The following is a 21392-nucleotide window of genomic DNA, read 5'->3' on the forward strand; positions in this document are numbered from 1 at the left end:
GCTAACAAACTGATGCTCATTTATTGCTGCTGGTTACAAGACCTATGAAGCATCTCCTCCCAGATGCAGGATCCACATTTTCTTGCTTCTTGACACTTTCTCTGCCTGCTCTGAACACAGACCAGGAGGTCAGGAGTCAAGAAAGCTGAGACTGGCTTTTGGACCTAATGGTATTATGGTTTAGATGTGGTGTCTCCCCAAAACTCCCTGTGAGACAATTCAAGAAGGTTTGGCAGAGAAGTGATTGGGTAACATCCTTAACCTAATCAGTGAAATTCTCACTGATGGGATTAACTGGGTGAGGGCTGGAGGCAGGTGGGGTGTGGCTGGAGGAAGTAGTTCATTGGGGGCATAGCTATGGGGTACATATTTGTATCTGGACAGTGGAGTCTCTCTCTCTGCTTCTGATCATCATGTGAGCCACTTCCCTCTTCCACACTTTTCTGCCATGTTACTCTGCCTCACCTGGAGCCCCTGGGAATGGAGCTGACTGTATATGGACTGAGACCTCTGAAACCGTGAGTCCCTAAACAAACGTTTCCTCTTAAAATTGTTCTGGTCAGATGTTTTAGTCAGAGTAGCAAAAAGGCTAAAACACACGGTGTGAACAGCACAGCACAGGTTCTCATCTGTATTGTCCCTTCTAAATACAGAAGCAGGTTTCTGTCTCCTTGCACACTCCTGTGCCCTAAGGGAGACTTCTTCAAGACAGATCTGTCCTCAATCAAAACGCAAATTGCTTTCTGATACTCCTGATAATCATCCCAAAGTGGTTTTACTTCAATAAATTTATTGACTAGCCAACTATGGGGAGAAGGGAAGCACAGATTTCATATTTTCACTCATCGTTTTCCTTTTCTTTTTTTTTTTTTTTGGTACCAGGGATTGAACCCAGGGACTCTTTACCATAAATACATCCCCAAACCTTTCTATTTTTTTTTTTTTTTTGAGACAGGGTCTCGCTAAATTCCTTAGGGCTTCACTAAGTTTCAGAGGCTGACTTTGAACTTGTGATTGTCCTGCCTCAGCCTCCCAAGCTGCTAAGATGATTTTAATTTTACAGGCATGCCCAGATGATTTTAATTTTATTTGTTTGCTTCTTCAAGTATTTATTTGAATGGCAGCTGTGATGTAGTGCTCCGTCCGATTTTCCTTTCCTCCCATGGCACTTTTCCATTGACCTTTGTGTAGTTATTTGTGTTTCATCATCTCCCTTCTTCCTTCATCTCAAATATCCCTCTTTCCTCATTACTGGTGTCTTGATGTGTGTCTTTGTAAGCTATCCTGGATTCATTTATTTACTGATTGGGGTATCTGGCATACTTATGTAATTTGGGGTTTGTAATCTATGTAAAATAATTGTTCTTTTTCCTCACTGTTGTGTTTTGGAGATCTATTAATGTTGTGATATGCTTCTTGTGCCTCCTGGCCACTGTAAGGTATTACAATTATATCAGAGGAATATCCCACAAGTACTACTTATCCTAATTTACTTGATTTAGCGGGAGATCAACTGTGATTGTGATAGTAGGAGCAAATGTGACTCCATTTTGTTTTATGACTTCATCCTGTAAAACAACCATGTCAAGTAGAAGAGTCATGACTGGGGCAAGATGTTCTTTTCCTTTTGCTATAGAAACCTTTAAGAACACAAAACTACTTAATGGGATATTGTTTCTGTAACTAGGGTAATGGGGCTCTGTTTCTGTAACTGGGGTGACTGGTCTAACTGTGAGTGGTTAGGCTTCCCTCCGTTTGACTACACGGTCCCGCTTCTGTAACCTGCTTGCTTGCATTGGCTAGACCCTCCGAACATCCCTTTTGTGGTTTTCAGGCTTATAAGGAGTGCCCTAGCAATTGTTTGGGGCTGATCAGGGGAACAGCTTTTATGTTCTGGTCAGCCGCCAACGGTATGCTTCAATAAAGGCTTGATTCCATTATATGTGAGTGGTCTGGAAGTCAGTTTATGAAACCTTGGGACAAAGCTTTAACTATAACAGATTACAATACAAGGGTTATATTGAATCTGCTCCCCACTGAGAGAGGACTAGGAACTGGACTGCAGTTGATAAATTCTAAGAGTAGGAAACTAATCCATTTTGCCAGAGGAACAAAGAGTAAGGTGCTATTACCATTACCGATCTGCAGGAGCAGCTGATCTTAAGGTCGCTTGTGTGAATTTCCAGAGACACCAAATAAAACACAGACACACACTTTACCTTGAAACAAGCTTCAGAACAGCTCCTCTGCTCTCGGCCTCAAGCTCCCCAAATGGGAGAGTGAGGGATAGTCACAAGAGGCTGGTGAGAGAGCAGGGGTGGGGGGGAGAAAGAGAGAAAACATTCAGAAGTGGGATTCTATTGGGAGGACCCTCATTCTTAGAAAGTTCCATCCAAAAACAGTAAGAAGGGGCGGAGTTACAAGGGACATGTGGGTGTAATTAGACCCAAGGGCTATAGGGCAATGTCTACATCTGAAGAGGTGTCCTCCAACTTCCGGGACAGGGGCAATGTCCAAGTAACTATGAGATGCAGAGAGGGCCAAAGCCTCTTCGCTCCGGGACAGAAGACAGGAATCATTCAGAGTGGCTCCCCACAGAAAGGTGGAACATCGGTCACTGGGACCACTCTGGCTGACATGGAGATGAAGAATGTGACCATTTCCCAAGATCAATCACAATGAATCCACTCCTCTGGAACTCAGCAAGTTCTGCCTGACCTTTATTCTTCTTAGCCTACTCAAAGGAGTCAGGCCAGGAACTTAACACTGAAGGGGACTGAGCCATTACTGACTTGATTCAGGTGCTTCTTCCTCGAGCATTTTCAATTTCCCTTCTCCAGTTTGCAGGATCCGCCATTAAGATTTGCATTCACCACCTAGGCCACTGCCTGAAGCTACTTTCAAGAAACAACACAGCTGTCTCAAATTCAAGCTTAAAAGCCACTCCCAGGAATCAATATTTTGGTTGAGTTTGCCTTATTAAATGCAATAGAGAAATATGGATCAAAGGAACACAATTGAGGGTAATAAGCTGTCGGGATTTGAGAGAGACGAGTGGTAAGCCACCATTCCTCCAGCAGAGAAAATCCATGGGTAGTACTTTGCCACCCAAAGATCTGATTAGCCTACTCTAATTGGACTATCATAAATCCACAAGAGACTTATTATAATAGTCTATATTTCACCTTTGGTGACCACATGAGAAAATTTGAGTAATTACATTTTCAGTAACCCTTAAATTCTGAAAGCAAACTCGTTTAATTGTGTATATTCACAATAGATTTTTCATTTTCTCAGCTCACCCTTTTAAGTCTCTAATCCAGTTTGAGTTGGGTTTTGTAAATTATGAGAGAGAGAGAAATGCTTCAACAATCCTCCCTCTACCTCCATCTGTGCTTCATTCTATTGCTGGATTTAACTTTCTACTGTCCCCTGTTAAACCAAGAAGACTGCTCTTTTGTTAGGGGAGAGGCCTCATAATTTTACCCAAAGCTGTCTAACCTTCAGCTATTCTTGCCTATCCAGATCCATCACTTCCCACTCCTGTGCCCTATTCTGCAAATGCCCCAGTTATTTATATTTCTGTGAGCAAGTCGTGCACATTTTTCCCAGAGATCTTTCATTCATCTGATTACCTTTCTCTAAAATGCCACTTTCCCGTTCTGCTTGGCAAATTCTTACCCATCAAAGCTTAGCAGAAATACCATCTCCTCTGCATGGCATTCTTGGAGATTTCTCCCCTTCCCTTGTACCAACAGAATTAATCTTCTTCCCTTTGTACACACTCATCAGTAGATAGGTAGTAAAGTAATGCCCTCTCCCCAGGAACAAGGCTCTCTACAGTAAGGTCAGTAACTGTCCAGTCCTGAAGCCCTTGAACCCTACCTTCTTATTGTAGAAGAAGAACGTATAGGAAAGACTGAACTATGAGGGGCTGTGAAAAAAGGAAAGACTGTGACAATCATTTGTCTTTAGCCCCTTAAGAAGAAAGAAGATGTGCGGGGCTCAGTGGTGTGTGTCTGCAGCCCCAGCTACTGGGTACACTGAGGCAAGAGGATTGAATGAGCCCAGGAATTCAGGTCCAACCTGCTAAACATAACAAGCCCCCGTGTCTAAAAAGAAAGAAGAAACAGCATTTATGCTTTCAAGTGGAGAAAATATGTCCCTTAACAAATTAGGGGGAAATTTTATTGATCATTTTTATAACTGCATATGAATGATCCAGGGACAAACTAGCACAAGTTTGTTTTTCTTTTCTTCTTCTTCTTCCATAAAAAGGGAAAAAAAGCTTTATTGCTTTATTAGCAAAGGAGAAACAAAGAGGACTCCTATCTCAGAGGCTGTGATTCTGACCATCAGCAGGAACAGGGGGTTTTTGAAGAGGTGACCCAAAGGCTGCATTCCACATGTTCTCTGTTGGGGTTGTAATTTGCTTGTTAATTTGGGAGATAGTCATTTCTGAGTTGTTCTGGTACCATCCCCAAAGTCTGGGTTATTTCTTCCTATGGTGGGTATTTACTCAGGGACAGATAAATCTGCCCAGGATGGGGAAGATAGGTAACCCTGTTTTCCCTGAGATTAGGGAGGGGGAACAATTAGGGAAGAGCAGGAAGAGGAGAAAGAAACATGTTCATTTTAAAAATAAATTGCAATGGAAGAGCAGCAAGGACTATATTTAAACCATGAAGGGGACCACTGTTACATCTCCCTACTACCATCAATTTCTTTTTTTTCCATTCAACAGACATTTATTAAGTAATTATGCATCAGACTCTAGGACAGGGGCTTGGGACAACAGGATAAGACTGATAATGATACTGATGGTCAATTTCCACATTCCATTCCTATGGAAAAATTGGTTAACCACATCTCCAAGCTGCTTCCTCCTGAAAGGGGTGAAGTTGGAGAAAGTAACCCAAAGTCCTCTGTTCTTATCAAGTGGGTTAAGAGCAATTAAGGTTATTCCACATCATAAGACTTTTCAATGTTCAACTTTCTGCATATCTTAGAGAGAATAGATGAAGGAAGTGTTAGCTCTTTTGAAGACTAGAGAACCTCAAGCACAAAAAAAAAAAAAAAAAAATTAAAAAATAAAAAGCCAGGACCTGGGAACTAGCAACCCAGGGAGATTTCCTTCCATTTACCATAGAAAGAAATCTTCTGCTCTTCCTTTTCTTTTGTTCCTCCTCCTCTTTCTTCTCCTAAACAATCACATTCAGCTTGCCGCTATGGCTAAGAGACACCAACATAGCTACTCCTCCGTGGACAGTAATTCCAAGATAAGGACACCACCAACCTTTACTATGCTTTCCAAAACTTTCAACATCCATGTGAGTGCTCCTGTGTATATTATATTATATAAATGCCCTTGATATTTTGGAAGTTGCATCTGAAGAAAAAGAAAGCACAGCAGGTAACTAGATCAACAATTCTCTCACGGTTGGTACAGAAGTGTTCAGGGTTAAGAATCAACAAGTAATAGGAGAGAAAATTGCATATTTTGCTTATCCTGGAAAGCAAAGCCGCAATCTGATTGAAGATATGTGTGCTTTTAAAATTCCATTGTCAGAGTAGGCTTAATAGGACAGGGGTGCCTCAGACCCTAGACCCACACAGTAAGAGAGCAGCCTGGTCGTGGGGAATCCAATCAGCATGGCAGCATTAGTGATGGCTGTTTAATATACCTTATAAAACGTCAGCTTCAAAGGACAACCACAAAAATCTATTTAACCATGATTCCTTAGGTCAGAAATTTAAGCAGAGGTTGGTTGGGTGATTCTAGCTTGACTGGCTCTCACTCTCTCATACATCAGCTCTCAAGTGTAGGGGATTGAATTGGATATTCTCTGGAACCCGTACATATCTTTGCTCTCCACTGAGAAAACTAGACTGAAGTTACTGCTTCAGCATGATGTGATGTGGAAAACAGAATAGGGAGGGAATTTGGAGCTCACGCTGCATGTTAAAACAGGCCAACTTTAGGGCCAGAAGAGAACCCAGATCTTACCATATTTCCACTGCTATCCCCCAAAAGAAGAATTTGCCAATAATTCTGTATTCTAAGGAAGACGTGTCAATATTCATGGTAAATCTTACTTGCTTCTCCCCAAAGAGATGAATAATAATTGGCTTGTGTTACCACTGAATTCTGCAGAAGTCCTGCTGATCAACCTCTGTCTTTCTCATGACCTTTCAGACCAAAGCAAAGGGGAACCTTAAGTTACAGTCCCCATGCCAGGGGTAGACTAGACATGCCTAAGGGTTTCTGCCTTACCTCACCCAGCTCTGACACATAGAGAGGAGGTAAATGAACCCCACTTTAAACACAAGGAGATTCTATTTTGATCTCAGCTCCCCGACCATGCTCATAACTCCACCAGCAATAAAAATGATACTATATTTTTAATTTGACTTCTTGGGACAATTTTTCAACTTGGTGCAACCAAGAAGGAAAGATGAGAAAGCAAACAGTCCAACGTAGGCCAAACACTGCTAAAAGTAACTAAAGGAAACTAGAAAATAATATGACTCCATTGGATTTTCCATTGAAATACCTGAAAGTTCAAGTGCCTGAACAACTGTGATCTGCTTTGGCTGCTGGCTCTGTCTTCTGTCTATCAGTCTGCCTACTCAAATATCTATTTATCTACAGAGAAGAAGAGAGGGAGAGAACCCTCTAAAGGTTGTGTGTGTGTGTGTGTGTGTGTGTGTGTGTGTGTGTATAACCATGTAAACATATGTATACCATATGTATGTAAACTCTGTGTGTGTATCTGTGTGTGTGTATGTGTGTGTATGTGTGTGTGTGTGTGTGTGTGTGTGTGTGTTTGTGTTTGTATTAGGGACTGAACCCAGAGGCACTTAACCACTAAGCTACATCCCTATCCCTTTTAATATTTTATTTTGAGAGAATTCTCACTAAGTTACTTAGGACCTTGCTATGTTCCTGAGGTTGGCCTTGAACTTGTGATCCTCCTGCCTTCACCTCCTGAGCTGCTGGGATTCCGGGCATGTTTCACAGCATCCAGCTCTATGTGCGTTTCTATATGTATACTAAATCAATTTATCAAGTAAATGTATCAACTATTTAAATAGAATCATCATGTTGGGAAATAGTTTTTTTGTAAGCCATAGGACTATAAAAAAAATTCTTAGGGAACTTAGGTATATCACTTTTCAAGAACATGAGAAGTTTAATGATAAAGATTAGGGGAAATTTTTCCCATTCAACAATTTACTCATCATATAATCTGAAGTATGTCACTTAAAATCTGTCTCTTTTGCCTTATTTGGAATTAGTATTTGCCCTATCAAGAAAAAATTATAGCAAGACTTAAGTGAATGGAAAAGAATCACATCTTCTTGTTAAATAGGAGAGGCCGTGCAATTATTTTGCTGACTCTAATTTAAAATAAATAAGACCTTAGAATGAGGGTCATACTTTATTCCCTAGCTGTTCGTGACTTTTTTAACCATAGCAAAATCAATTAAACTTACTAAATTATCCATAAAATTACATACTTTAAGAAAAAAGTCATATTTTCACCAAATCTATAGTTACATCTATAATTTTTTTTTTTTGGTACCAGGGATTGAACTCAGGAGTATACTGAGTTCTTGACCACTGAGCCACATCCCCAGCCATATTTTGTATTTTATTTAGACACAGAGTCTCACTGAGTTGCTTAGCACCTTGCTTTTGCTGAGGCTGGCTTTGAACTCAGTATCCTTCTGCTTCAGCCTCCCAAGCTGCTGGGATTATCCAGCAGCATGTAAATGATCTTAATTTATTACTGAAAAAAAATCCCCAATATGTGTTCAAAACTGCACACAGAAAGGCTATGTAGTTTTTGTAATTTAAATTATGGATTTTAGACTTGAGAGTCTGGGTTCAAATCGTGTGGTAGTTGTGTATTCTGCTTGAATTACTTAACCTTTTATGACTTCTACTCATATATAAAGTAATACTTACTTCACAGGTTTCTCTGTAGGATTGAAATGATAAATACGTATTAATCATTTAATGCAGTATCTGGCATAGGACTTAGCTTTTATTATAAAAGTGTTTGCAGTAACAGTTTTGTTTTGCTGAGTGTGGCTCTTTATTCATTCCAAACTGTTATAAATATTCCTAAAATGCTAATGTCTCCATAACTGTGCAGTCTTCCTTGAATATTTCTTCCAAATATGAGCCCAAATCATAATCAGGCAATGAAAATTATAATAGCTCAAAACCTATAACTGAATTACAAAAAGAAAATAAATACATCCATTCAACCAAGCAATTATTATCTTGGTGTTTATGTCATCATCTAAAATAACAGACATTGTTCACTAGCTTGTCCTTTTTGAACTTACATGACTAAATGGAATTGTTCTTTTGGCTTATAGGCCAATTCTTTGATATCACCACGAGTGGCCAAGCACAAGTCTAGGTATCCATCCAATTGTGTCTTTAATTAATTACATGCAATAGATTTATGATCCCTCTGATGACAAGCACTTCTGAAAATTCCAGAAGATCCAAGAATCTGTTCTAAAAGCAATTACATTAGCACATTGATGAACAGCGAAGGGCTTTGGCCAACTTGTAAATATTGTATGGCAAATCAGAGGGTGGGAGGGTGAAAGAGAAGGAATATCTAACCTCAAATATCTTTCTTCCTTCTTTCTTGTTTTTTCAGAATTGATTGTTGGATTTGACTTCTTTAACATGTCGATTTTCCCAGCACAATTCCACCCATGAGACAGTGTGTATTGTTACAACACAACCAATATCTATGACCATTTCGTAGTTTCCAAATTTGTTCTTCGAAAACAAGAGGTAGCTCTCACATGCTTCATCACCATTTGCAAAGTTCAAACCTTGGAAATCTGAACAAGTGGGTGAATTCATTAACTTTTTATATTGGATCTCAGGTTCAGTAATAAATGACAACATTAGAACCAACCTTGAAATGGGATACACCCTAAGGTTCCACTCAAGTAATTTTTTAAAAAAAAAATTCAAGAAAGCATGTTTAACGTAATAAAATTTTGAAAATTAGGTCAGACAAGTGTTCCACTATGGTGCTGATTGTTCTGTATTAGTCTGCTGGGGCTGCCATAATGCAGAAGGAGCCTTCCCACTGTGACCTTGTCTGGCTTTTTCCCTGTCGTGCACACTCCTGGTGAGTGCTCCTCTACTAGGAGGGCACCAGGCCTGCCCAGAGTAGGGTCCCTCCCATGAGGGCTCATTTCGCCTTAGTTGCCTCTCCAAAGATTATCAACAACTACAGCCCTACTGGGGGTTAGGGTTTTCATGTACAAATTTGGAGAGGACATGATTTACTATATACCAGAATTGCTTATAGAAATTAAAATGTCAACAGATGCATTAGCAATAAACTCATTTATTCCCAATTTATAAATGTAAATGTTGATTTATACCCCCAATGATGAAATAAAGCTGAAAACTCAGGATGTGTTAGGAATAACAAAGGAGTGAAGAATAGAGATCAAAGCAGAGAGGGAAGCTGTTAATTTGCTAGTAATTATTTTATCTGATTATATTAAGAAATCATAGTTAAAAATTGAAATCATAATAAAAACAAGTTTCTCATCATGTATACAAGGTTATAAGATACAGACACATAAATACTGGTATTATAAAAGCAGATATCAAGAAAGATGAAAAATTATTATAAAGAGAAGAGTTCCCTGCCTTAACCTAGAAATACTAAGTATAGGTGGGAAGGGTAGAAATATCTTACCCCATATGCACAGCCTTCCAAAACAAAGATTTGGTGCATTTATGTACATAATACTTTTCAAAGTACTTAAAATACTAAATTTTCATTTAAGTTACTGATTCATAAAACTTTTTTCCCTTGTGTATTTTTTCAAAGGAATGATATCTATAATACAACTAAGATGTGGCAGTTTTTGAGACCTAAAACTATGTGCACAAGAATATAAACAAATAAAAAAATAAAAATTTGAGAATAATAAAATTATTTGTAGTGCAAATTCAAAATAGAGAATCAAAGGCCGGGATGGTTAGTACAAATATTTTGGAAATGGTGGAACTTAAGAAGGTAATTGAGAGATGGATTGGAGTACTCATAACAATTTTACAAGAGGGAGAAACACTAGAAATTTAAAAATTAAAATAAGATGAGTCATTGGACCAAAGTTTTGGCAGGTAAAATTGAGTACCTTGAATACCCAAATATAGAAATAAAATTTTATCCCAAAGGATTTGGTACATTCAAAGAATTTTAGTAGAAAGATATCCACAATGAAAACTTTCTTGAAGAGCATATATTTGTCCCTTGCTTTTCTGTTTTTCTTATATCAATAGTCAAATTTTCCCTGTAAAACTACCCTTCCTGGATTCTTAGTCCATGAGGCAATGGTAAGTGGGATTCACTGTATCTTCATTCTCCAAGGTTAATCCTGCTCACAGAATTGACTAATTAATTTACTATACTCACTTGTCAAGCTAGAAATTTAGGCAGCCCATAGGCCTATATAAAATCATACAGGAAATTTGTTGGAACGGTTGACTACGACAGAATCATTGTACTTGGTATTCTAGGCTCTGAGGATGTACACCAAGAGGTACTTGGAGTCACCAACAGAACCTACTGAAGAAAAAAAAATAACATAGAAGAGTAAAACCAAGAAGTGGAGAGAAATAGCTTCCAGATGACAGATTCCTGAGCACCTTGATACAATTGTGACGCTGGGACATGTTGCTATATCAGCAAACAAACCCCCTTTGGGGCTTATGCCAGTTCAGCATGGATTTTTAACTCTCACAACCATCACAGCTCCTATTAACTCACGGCTAGGACAAGCCTGTAGGGTAGTGTAAGAAAACAAAGCCTGTCACTATGGAAAGAGGACAACCTAAGTTACAATGTGCATGGTGCTCTGGATCTACCACAGGGAAAGGAAGCTGGTTCCCAGTGTGGCGTTTTTTTCCAGAGGGAATGATGGGTGGAGTTAGAAAACCATGAAAGAAGGAATTAGTTTAACAGATGGCATCAAGAATCAAAATAACTAACTTCATACAATCACAGCTAAAGATGGAGACCAAGCCACGAGTCCAGGGAAAGTGGTCAGTCATAAACTTATAATGGAAATTTGTAGTTCCCTGTTAGGAATATAGTTTTCGAATGTAGCAAATCTGATTAGAATCTAACAGGGATCAAATAAAGAAACATCTTGAAGAAATCTCAATACTTGGGAGGCATTTTTTTTTCCTTGCTCAAAAAAACAGAAGCATGAAATGTGTGGTTCAGGCATGAAAATGGATGAAATGGCTTAATAAGAACGGATTAAATCTCCCAAACTGGTATTTTAAATCAAATATTTCTGATATTCATTCTGTAAAACAAGTGTATAAGGTTTATTTAAAACTCAACCTCTAAAAGAAGATTTTTATAGGATAAACTTAAATTATAAAAATATTTCCAAGAGAACTTCAAAAAGTGAACTACTATTTAAGCATAGTTTGTATAAAAATTTGCTGTGTAGTACTTTTAAAAATTATTTTCTGGGCTGGGGATGTGGCTCAAGCGGTAGCGCGCTCGACTGGCATGCGTGCAGCCCGGGTTCAATCCTCAGCACCACATACCAACAAAGATGTTGTGTCCGCCAATAACTAAAAAATAAATATTAAAAAATTCTCTCTCTTTAAAAAAAAATTATCTTCCACAACGATTCTGTAAACTTGTTGTTTTGACTAATCATATCAAAACAAAGAATAATTCCATTTGACCAAAGAGAGAAAATTGATAATGAGTTAAAAACAAAGAGATTATAAAGGAGACACAAAACAATGACAAAGCAAGCATATAAGTACCACAAATTCTCTGGGTAATTTGGTCTAATATCAACATGAGATCAAAAATATATATATATATATATATTTTTTTTTAGAGAGAGAGAGAGAGAGAAAGAGAGAGAGAATTTTTTAAATATTTATTTTTTAGTTTTTGGTGGACACAACATCTTTATTTTATTTTTATTTGGTGCTGAGGATCCAACCCAGTGCCCCGCACATGCCAGGCGAGCGCATTACCGCTTGAGCCACATCCTCAGCCCAAAAACATATTTTTATTGTCTAAAAATGTGGTCTCATTTAATTAGAACCAAAAGAAAAAAAGAGAATGAAGGGTGGAGGGGAGGAGATAGTAAAGAATGGAACAAGGGTGGAGGGAAAACAGTAGAAAACTACAGTCCATGGTTTAAAAAAAGTCAAACAAGATTGTTCACTTGTTAACCTCTAAGTGAGCTGGGTGAGTGAAGTGGAAATGTCTCTGCCTCTTTAAGGATCTTGTTCTTTCATTAAGCATTACAGAAATGTAATTTGTTGAGTTTTCCTCTTTGCCTAATATAGACCCAATTTCACTGCCTCATAAAAGTATATAAAGGTCTTAATCGAAATGGGCTTTAGAAATGCCTTTAGGTAAGTTTAGCTTCCCTGGGACTCAACAAAATCCCAGCTCTCAGTGATGAATGACAAAAGATTACATGGCTACTTCCCTCATTTATTCCAAAATCCCTCATGCAATAAATTCTCCTTTTGGATGCTTTTCTTTCCTTGATATTCTTCATTTTGTATTTCCTTATTTCTCATATTTTTAATGAAGGATAGAACCCAGGAGCCTGGGTTTTACTAAGTTGCAGAAGCTGGCCTGAAACTTGTGATCCTCCTGCCTCAGCGTCCATGTCACTGGGATTGCAAGTTTGTACCACCATGCCTGGCTCCATTTCTTTCTTTCAGTACAAATTACTTTTTCTTTCTGTAGTTTTTTGATCAGGAGACATATACATACATGTACACACACATGAATTCACATACATGTACACATTCATGCATTCATGCTACATGCACACACACACACACACACACACACACACACACACACACACAAAACGTGTATTCCTAAATGATGAATTGCTGAATGCATTCCCTCTCTCCAGTTTTATGAGAATGGAAAAAGAAAAAAGGATTGAAGATTGAAACTATTGTAAAGGAAACATTTCATACATAGGTAGATAACTCAAATCATGAAAATCATCCAAAGAGGTAACAGAATCCTCCCTGATTGGGTAATTTTTAAAAAATTTAAAATAAAATTTAATGTAAAAGCTACCTGACCCCAAACTCAAACTTTCTCACGTGAAAACACTGAGGCTCATATAATTAGAGCACACAATTTAACTAGCTCACAGGACCTGTTCACAATTGGACCCAGATGGGTCTACCATCTTTCCTCCCAGCTCTATGCCCTTTCCATAGACAGTAATGTTTCCCATTCAAGTATCTGACCAGAATGCTGAGTTGCCAGCAAAGGTTGGTTACTGATGCAAGTGGAAAATTATTACTTTTCTTCTCCTTGAAGATAAGGTAAATGCAGGGAAATTTTTAAGGTTCTATAAATGTTTTGAATTTAAGTTCAAAGAGCAGCAGCATCTGTCTGATGAACGGGGTGGGGGCGGGGTGGAGTCTCATTTTTCAAGCAGCTCTTTAAATGGATTTATGTACACTCTCAAAAAAGGGGCTTGCCAGAAGTCACATCCATTTTCTTTTGATTTTGTTTTGTTTTTAAACTTATTTACTTGTTTGATTTGTGTGTTTGCTCTTGGTTTTTTTTCCCACCTGCCAAATGAGGCAGGATGAGTGGTTCAAGATAATAAAAAAGAGTTCCCTACCCCAATCCCATGGATTCGGTTTTGAGCAGTAGGAGATGCCAATGTTTTAAAAGAATTTGCCAAAGTGGTGATCATTTGGGACTTTATGAGACACAGATTGAGGAACAAGTGAGCTGTTCTGGACTGAGTCTAATGCTGAATTAGGGACAATGTTTTGTTTTGTTTTTTCCTAATTTTTTTTTTCAAGAAGCAGTTTGACTTCAACAAAGTGCTTATATTTGAAAGGATATATCTTTACATATGACCCTAAAGTTTTTGTGCATTAGAAGGTTTCAGAGTTTTGGAATCCTACATAAAGGAAATTTCTTAGGGAAGAAAAAGCTCCCGTGACGTGGGTAAGTCACACCTCACATCCAGGGTAGTTTGTGGACAGCAGTAAAGGAGGCCAGAGGAGAATAAAAGAAGGATTCTGCCGGATCACATTTGAGACCCACAGAGACTCCCCCCACTGATTGGTCAGGCCCTTGGTGAGGACCCCATAGGGACACAGATGAGGACCACCTAGTAGCATATGGGTATGGGTAGGATAGTCCAAAGCCAGCAGATCCCCAGGAAAGCTTCATTAATTCTTCTTAACCATTAGTGTACAAATCACACTCAATGGGCTGGGGATGTGGCTCAAGCGGTAGCGCGCTCGCCTGGCATGCGTGCGGCCCGGGTTCGATCCTCAGCACCACATACCAACAAAGATGTTGTGTCCACCGAGAACTAAATAAATAAATAAATAAGTATTAAAAAAAACTCTCTCTCTCTCTCTCTCTCTCTTTCACTCTCTCTTTAAAAAAAAAATCATACTCAAATACACAGTCATACTTTTCATAAGAAAATTACTGACAGAATCAGACATCAGACATGAAGATTTGAACTACTTCCAGGCACAGTGTAGCATGCCTATAATCCCAGGGACTCTGGAGACTGAGGCAGAAGGATCATGAGTTCAAGGTTATGTGATAGTAGGAGCAAATGTGACTCCATTTTGTTTTATGACTTCATCCTGTAAAACAACCATGTCAAGTAGAAGAGTCATGACTGGGGCAAGATGTTTTTTTCCTTTTGCTATAGAAACCTTTAAGAACATGGAACTACCTAATGGAGCATTGTTTCTGTAACTAGGGTAACGGGGCTCTGTTTCTGTAACTGGGGTGACTGGGCTAACTGTGAGTGGTTAGGCTTCCCTCCGCTTGACTGCACTGTCCCGCTTCTGTAACCTGCTTGCTTGCATTGGCTAGACCCCCTGAACATCCCTTTTGCGGTTTTCAGGCTTATAAGGAGCGCCCTTGCAATTGTTTGGGGCTGATCAGGGGAACAGCTTTATGTTCTGGTCAGCCACCACCGGTGTGCTTCAATAAAGGCTTGATTCGATAATACATGAGTGGTCTGGAAGTCAGTTTATGAAACCCTCAGACGAAGCTTTAACTATAACAGTTAGCCTCAGCAACTTAGCCAGGCTCTAAGCAACTAGCAAGACCCAGTCATCTTTCAGTTTCAAAATGAAAAGGGCCAGGGATGCAGCTCAGTGTAAAGCACCTCTGGGTTCAATTTGTAGTACCAAAATACAAATAAAAAAAAAAGAAGAAGAATATTTTAACTATTAAGCTACTAGAATATACAAGAAAAAAATGCACTTAGATAATAAGATATACAAAAAAAGATGTCATCTGTTGTCAAGAACTGTATAATTAAACTGTATAATAAAACCTTAAATTTAGCCTTTTGGGTAGAAAGTTAACTTTCCTGAAAACATTACATTTAGAAAAATTTCAACAAAATTCAAAATTGTTGACAGTCTCTCCACAATCAACAATATATCTTTGGTAGGTAGTTATAAAACTGATAGATGTATAAATGTTGGTAAAAAAAATGCCAATTCAAACTTGCCTTCAGTTTTTTTGGGTATCTTTTTCATGTCTTTTATGTCCTCATCTTCAAAATGAATTTCTTTTCCATATTTTAACCTTCAGTTAAAGTCAAGCTTCCAAAAATACAGGGCTTGTGAAACAATTGACTGTAAATATGAATCATTTCTTGAGAAATTTTAGTTAAACAGGAACTCAAATTCTAGAATTAGAATGGAAAGCTAAGCTCACATGTTTGACTCCCTTTTTCTCCCAAAGGACATAGTTTGTCCAAGGTTTTTCCTGTATTAAGTACAACCAGAAGTGTGGATAGAGACATCAGTAAACAGCAGGAAATATTTTCAATCTGAAACTATTCTGCATGTACGGTAAGATGTAAAAGTGACACCTTCATGAAGCTAGGCAAGGTCATAGGGGAGAAATACTATGGAATTTTTGTATACCCCTGAATGTTATAGCGTAGCCTCTAATTTTCCTTTCCTAATTTTAATCTAAATGTCAGATATACCGGATACCTTATTTTACTCAATACCTAAATTTGAAGTAATTTAGGCTGAAAGCATTAAAATACCTATTTCTTAAGTAATAATCACATAGCTGACATTTTGACATTTAGCAAATCTGAAAAGAGGAAAAGGCAACCAAGATGGTCTAAGGAGAGAGAAATATCTTAAATAAAAAAGAAACATAACTTTAGGAAGCCCGGCCAGAGTACAAAGAGGCTGTAGATTTTAACGGGGAGTCTCTGTGTGCTAGAATATATATATACCACCCCTGTATCTCTTCAAAATTTATTTTAGAGAAAATTTTCCGACTAAATTAAAAATCAATCATAAGTGGTTGTATTTCCAGAACATGAGCTGTAAATTTTGGTTAGCGTGCCTGGGAATGACAAGCACATATGAAATAGAGCAGTGGAAAATTTATCAAACAGTTAACAAGAGAAAAAAAATCACAGAATTATGATAAAGAGGAAAAGGTAACCTATAGAAATGAACCCAGATGTGGGGGCAGATGTGAACACAGTGGATTCATAGGTCCAGCAGAGAAGGCTGAAGAGCAGAGAAGACCTTTAGCAGGTCCCAAGGCTGGGAAGGTTAGAAGTGAATTTGAGGGCAGGGCAGGGTGGGAGAAGGCCATTGCCCCTCAGGAAGAAGGAAGAATCAAGGAAGCTCTGTACCCTCTGCTCCAGGATTTGGAGTTTACATATTAGTCCTGTTTACACCATTGCCGGTGTTTCTTAAATCTTCTCTGCCATTCCTGATCTCTCGGTGACTTACAATCTGTTTCTCCCCTTAATTAGGGTTAATATGTGACCCACACTTAATTTCACTTGTTGTGTTTTTCAGGTCTTAAAATTCCGACATTTTATTAACTTTTCAATCCTCTCAAATTTCTCAATCTTGCCATGTAGTTTTGGATACATATGAATATCTTATTTAGATTTTCTTCAGAGAACTCCATTATCTGGGATATCCTGTTTATCTCATTTTTATTTTTTATTTTTTTGCTTAATTTTCAAATATGATGAACAGAAATTTTGGAGGTACAAGGATGTAAAAAAACACATGATCAAGCCAAAGATTTAACACACATTACCAACTATGAGACAATAAACACAATGAAGGCACATTGTGTAGAATACACTTAATAAAAACTAAGGGCAAAGCGTTGTAGTGGCACATGTCTGTAATGCCACCCACTGGAGAAGCTGAGGCAGGAGGATCACAAGTTCAAGGTCAACCTCAGCAACTTAGGGAGACCCTGTCTCAAAATAAAAAATAAAAAGGGCTATGATGTGGTTCAGTGGTTAAGGACCCCTGGGTTCAATTCCCAGTACAAAAACAAACAAACAAACAAAACAAAACAAAAAAGCAATGGCCAAGGAAATCTTATAGTTAGGCAAAAAAAGAAAAAAAATACATTTTAAAATTTGTGTGAACTTCTTTATGAAGGAAGAATTTACAGAGAAAAAAGAGAACATTTTATGCACATCTCTCATTTGTTCCTAAAGCCAGAGACATTTAAATCAGCAAGGATGTAGAAAATTTGAATAGCATAATGAAATAATTAGATCTAATAATTATTGTCCTTCACAATTAATTCACTGATAGAGGTACTATTATTTTCATCTCCTTTATTTATACAGAAAAAAAAAAGTGTGGCTTACATAGGTTAAACTAGATAGTTGGGCTAGTGAATGGCTGAAGTAGAATCTGAACCCAGAGCCTGTGTTCTTTCTTGCTACATGATACGACTTTCTGCAGGGACACTTGCAACAATTAGAGGGGCATGGATTTGCTGTGTAACTTCTGGGTATCAAAAAGAATGTCAATTTGCTTTTTAGCCTATACTTGAACTGATTTTTTCAAGAACAACTTTGATTTTGAACTCCCTTAAACCATGGGAGTAAGGTGCCTGCTCCATCTACCTGAGCCACTTTTACTTGGGATATCCATGCACAAGATCCTCCACAGAAATAGAAGGAAGGGTTTTACATGGGGAGGCAAAAGTATATTGAACATCTGTAGAAAAAATTATAGCATTCTAGGATGATGTAATTAGCAGGAATAATGAGTAAATCCCCAAGGCAGCAAAAACCAGGCAATATAGCTCAATCACCACAACTGTGAGGGATGCCTAGAAGAATAAAAAGGAGACTGGAAACATTAATCAGAGCAAAATTGCTACCACAGCAACAAATTTGGATTTTGCCCTATAAATTTTGGCTCTCAATTTTTTCATAAATTCAGAGTACTTTTTTCCCTTTAGAAATAATTGTGAGTTCAGTGTGCACATATTGTTAGCACGGCATCTCCTGATTGGGGGATTAGCTTTCCTTCTTTCCACTGGGTAAAAATGAGCTGACTTTCTTCTTCTCATTCCAATCTCTGGCATTCAACTCACCTCAGTAATCACTCCAGGAATAAACATGTTTCTTTAGTACGCAGAAAGGTCATGATGAGCCTGCAGATGTGAGGCATCCCTATAATCAACTGTTGCCCTTCTCAGCACCAGTGTTCCATGGGTTGTAATCAAACAACAAGCAGGAAAAAAAAAAAAGACGGAGAAAGTAACCCAACTATAGGACAAAAGAAAATAAAATGATTAGATTAATTTCTAAAGCCAATACATGTTTCAACAAAAATACTTATGGCCACTTGAACCTAAATTCAGTATTACTAGCCTTTTTTTTCTTTCATCTCAGTTTTTTGTTTAAGAATTATTTATATATTTAACATATCTGTTGGCACGGAGCTCTGATGAATGTTTACCATTGTTCCCAATGAATCATGTTAAAAATTAACTGCATTCATTGAAGTGCATTGACAGATAGCTTAATACAAGCATTTCCAGTATGTTTACAATGGAGATGCTTTTTCCATAAAGCTGAAATGTATAGAGAGATGGTTCTAGCTCGTAGGAACTTGCCAAAAATCATTTGTTTGGTGTCATTTGCTAATCTAAGCAAATGCAATTTTTAAAATTCAAAATCGACATTCTGTGACATTACTCACTTTTAGAATCAAAAGTCAGCCTTGGTCAGAGGCTTGGTTTCTCAGGAAATGAGATGTTGGCATTCTTGGATGTTGTCATCTTTAATTTTCTAACCTGGAACAGATGTTCTCTGGCTGTAATAGATATGTGTCTACATGAATCTTTCATTTCTAAAAAAACAAATTTCCAGAAGCATGTGTCTGCTGCTGAAAACAAAACAAAGCAAAACACTTTTGCCATAATTATTCCTCATAAGCATGAGAATAAAATATTGTTAACAAAAGGAAATTTGTCTGAATAAATATTTAGTTAAGGTAAATGCAACTGTTGATGTGTTGATTATGGTTAATTTGAGCTGGTAGCTTAAATTGTCACTACTGTATCAGAGATGTTACTCCACAGTCTACATTATTCTACTGATAAAAAGCCCTTGAAGACTATAAACAAAGTAACAGAAGACACACAGCATAGAGGCTCTGAGGACACCCGCTGCATTGCCTAGCTGTCAATTCTCTGTACATCCTGTCCCGTTTGCTCTCTCTGTTTCAAGGTCCCCCAGGTGCTCTCAGACCATTGCCATGCCCTGCCATCTTCCCCAGCATCCTTATTTCTCTCTCTGCTTCTCTTCTCAATGTGGTCCACTCTACCCTGAATAATGCAGTTAGATTCATTTTCCCCAAATACTGTCTTATTTGAATAAATGTGCACCCCCACACACTCTTTCCAAAAAATGAAAATCATAACTGGCTTAAGAAGCTTAGCACGTGCTTGTAAATGTTTTCTGCCACCTCCTATGCGGACCTGTGCCTCTGGAAAATAACTGCTCTTTTCCAAGGATTCTCCATCCTTCTTCTCTTCTTCTGCCATTAAACCGGTGTCCTCGCTGCATAGCCCATGTCTAGACACACTTCAGATTAAGAAAACAATAACTTCTTGTGGGACCCTTAACCTCATTTTTCCCTGTTCTCGTTGGTCATAGCTTGACAGTAGATATTTTCATGATTTGTAAATATTTGCATAAATATCTCATTAGTAGTAAGCTTTGGGGGAACTCAATTATAATTCCCACAGTGCCATTATGTGTTTTCTATAAATGTACTGAATTATTCAAACATAAAAAGATGATATTTAATCTATGTATTAAACTAGTGGCAGAAAAGAAATATAAAATTTCGAGCTGTCTCAACTTGAACTTAAATTAACTTTGAAATGTTTGCTTTCTGTCCACTGCTTCCTGTGCAGCGGGTGAAGAGTTAACTGAATGAAGGCTGCCTAGAGAAAATGAAACTCAAAAGAAATATTAAGAAATAAAGACAAAAAGACACGAAAATGGAGCAGCAGCAGTAGGATCCGGTGGGATCCAAGCTCTGATGGAGACTGGATCTAACAAAGGAAGGAGAGCATGTGCATTTATCATATAGGTATGAGCATGAAAGTTTTCTAGTGTGAAAAACTTCATGAAATTGAGAAAAACAGCTTAGGGGAGGGGGAGCTTAGCAGTTTACCACCATCCCTTCTACACTCTTCTACCTCCAGGTATCTGGGATTTGAAATCCAGGCTTTTTGAACTAGTGAATTCCATGAGAAGCAGAAATCCTCCCTGACAACAGGAGCAATCTTGCAAATGGGATTTCCCTGGCACCCTTCTACCAGAGGGTTCCCAGAAGCAGCTTCTCCCTGTCCAGGGTTTACAGAGTTCAAAGCAATGATTTATATACTGCTCAAGACAGTTTTCCATAATTTTCAGGGAATGCATGGGTTATATCCATTTTTATAAAACCAGTATTGTCAGAATGAATAGGTTTTAACAGATATGCTAGACAAACTATTTTTTACTATCATAGACCCATGTAATATTTTTGAATATTTTATTCCATTTGTTGTTCCCATTTCAACTGTGTGACTCAGAGAATTTGTTAAATCTATTTTGGTATTTTAGTTCAGATGTAAATTACCAGACACTTTATAAGAGTCTTATTAATATTATCCTAATAATGTAAAAATTAGACGTGTGAGTTGTCACATTTAAAACTCTGTTGTTTAGACCCCGACTCAATTTTACTTCCCCTCTCCTCAGCATGTGGAAGCCCAGGTTTTCATTCTTGGGGACACCTTTACCCATCACTTCAGATGCTGGCATAACTAGCTGCAAGAAAGGAACGCTGGTAATATTGACCAAAAAGTTTCCAATAGCTAATACTAAAAGCATGGCAGAAAAGATCCTTTTGAAGCCATTAAAGAGTTGTCTTAATCCTTTCTGGAAGGAGGCAGGACCTAAATGAAGTCATCTTACTTCTTTTCTGAGGGAAAGAATATATGCAGATCAGTTTT

The sequence above is a fragment of the Spermophilus citellus genome (genome assembly GCF_964194105.1).
Source record: "Spermophilus citellus genome assembly, chromosome: 7".
NCBI classification, from domain to species: domain Eukaryota; kingdom Metazoa; phylum Chordata; class Mammalia; order Rodentia; family Sciuridae; genus Spermophilus; species Spermophilus citellus.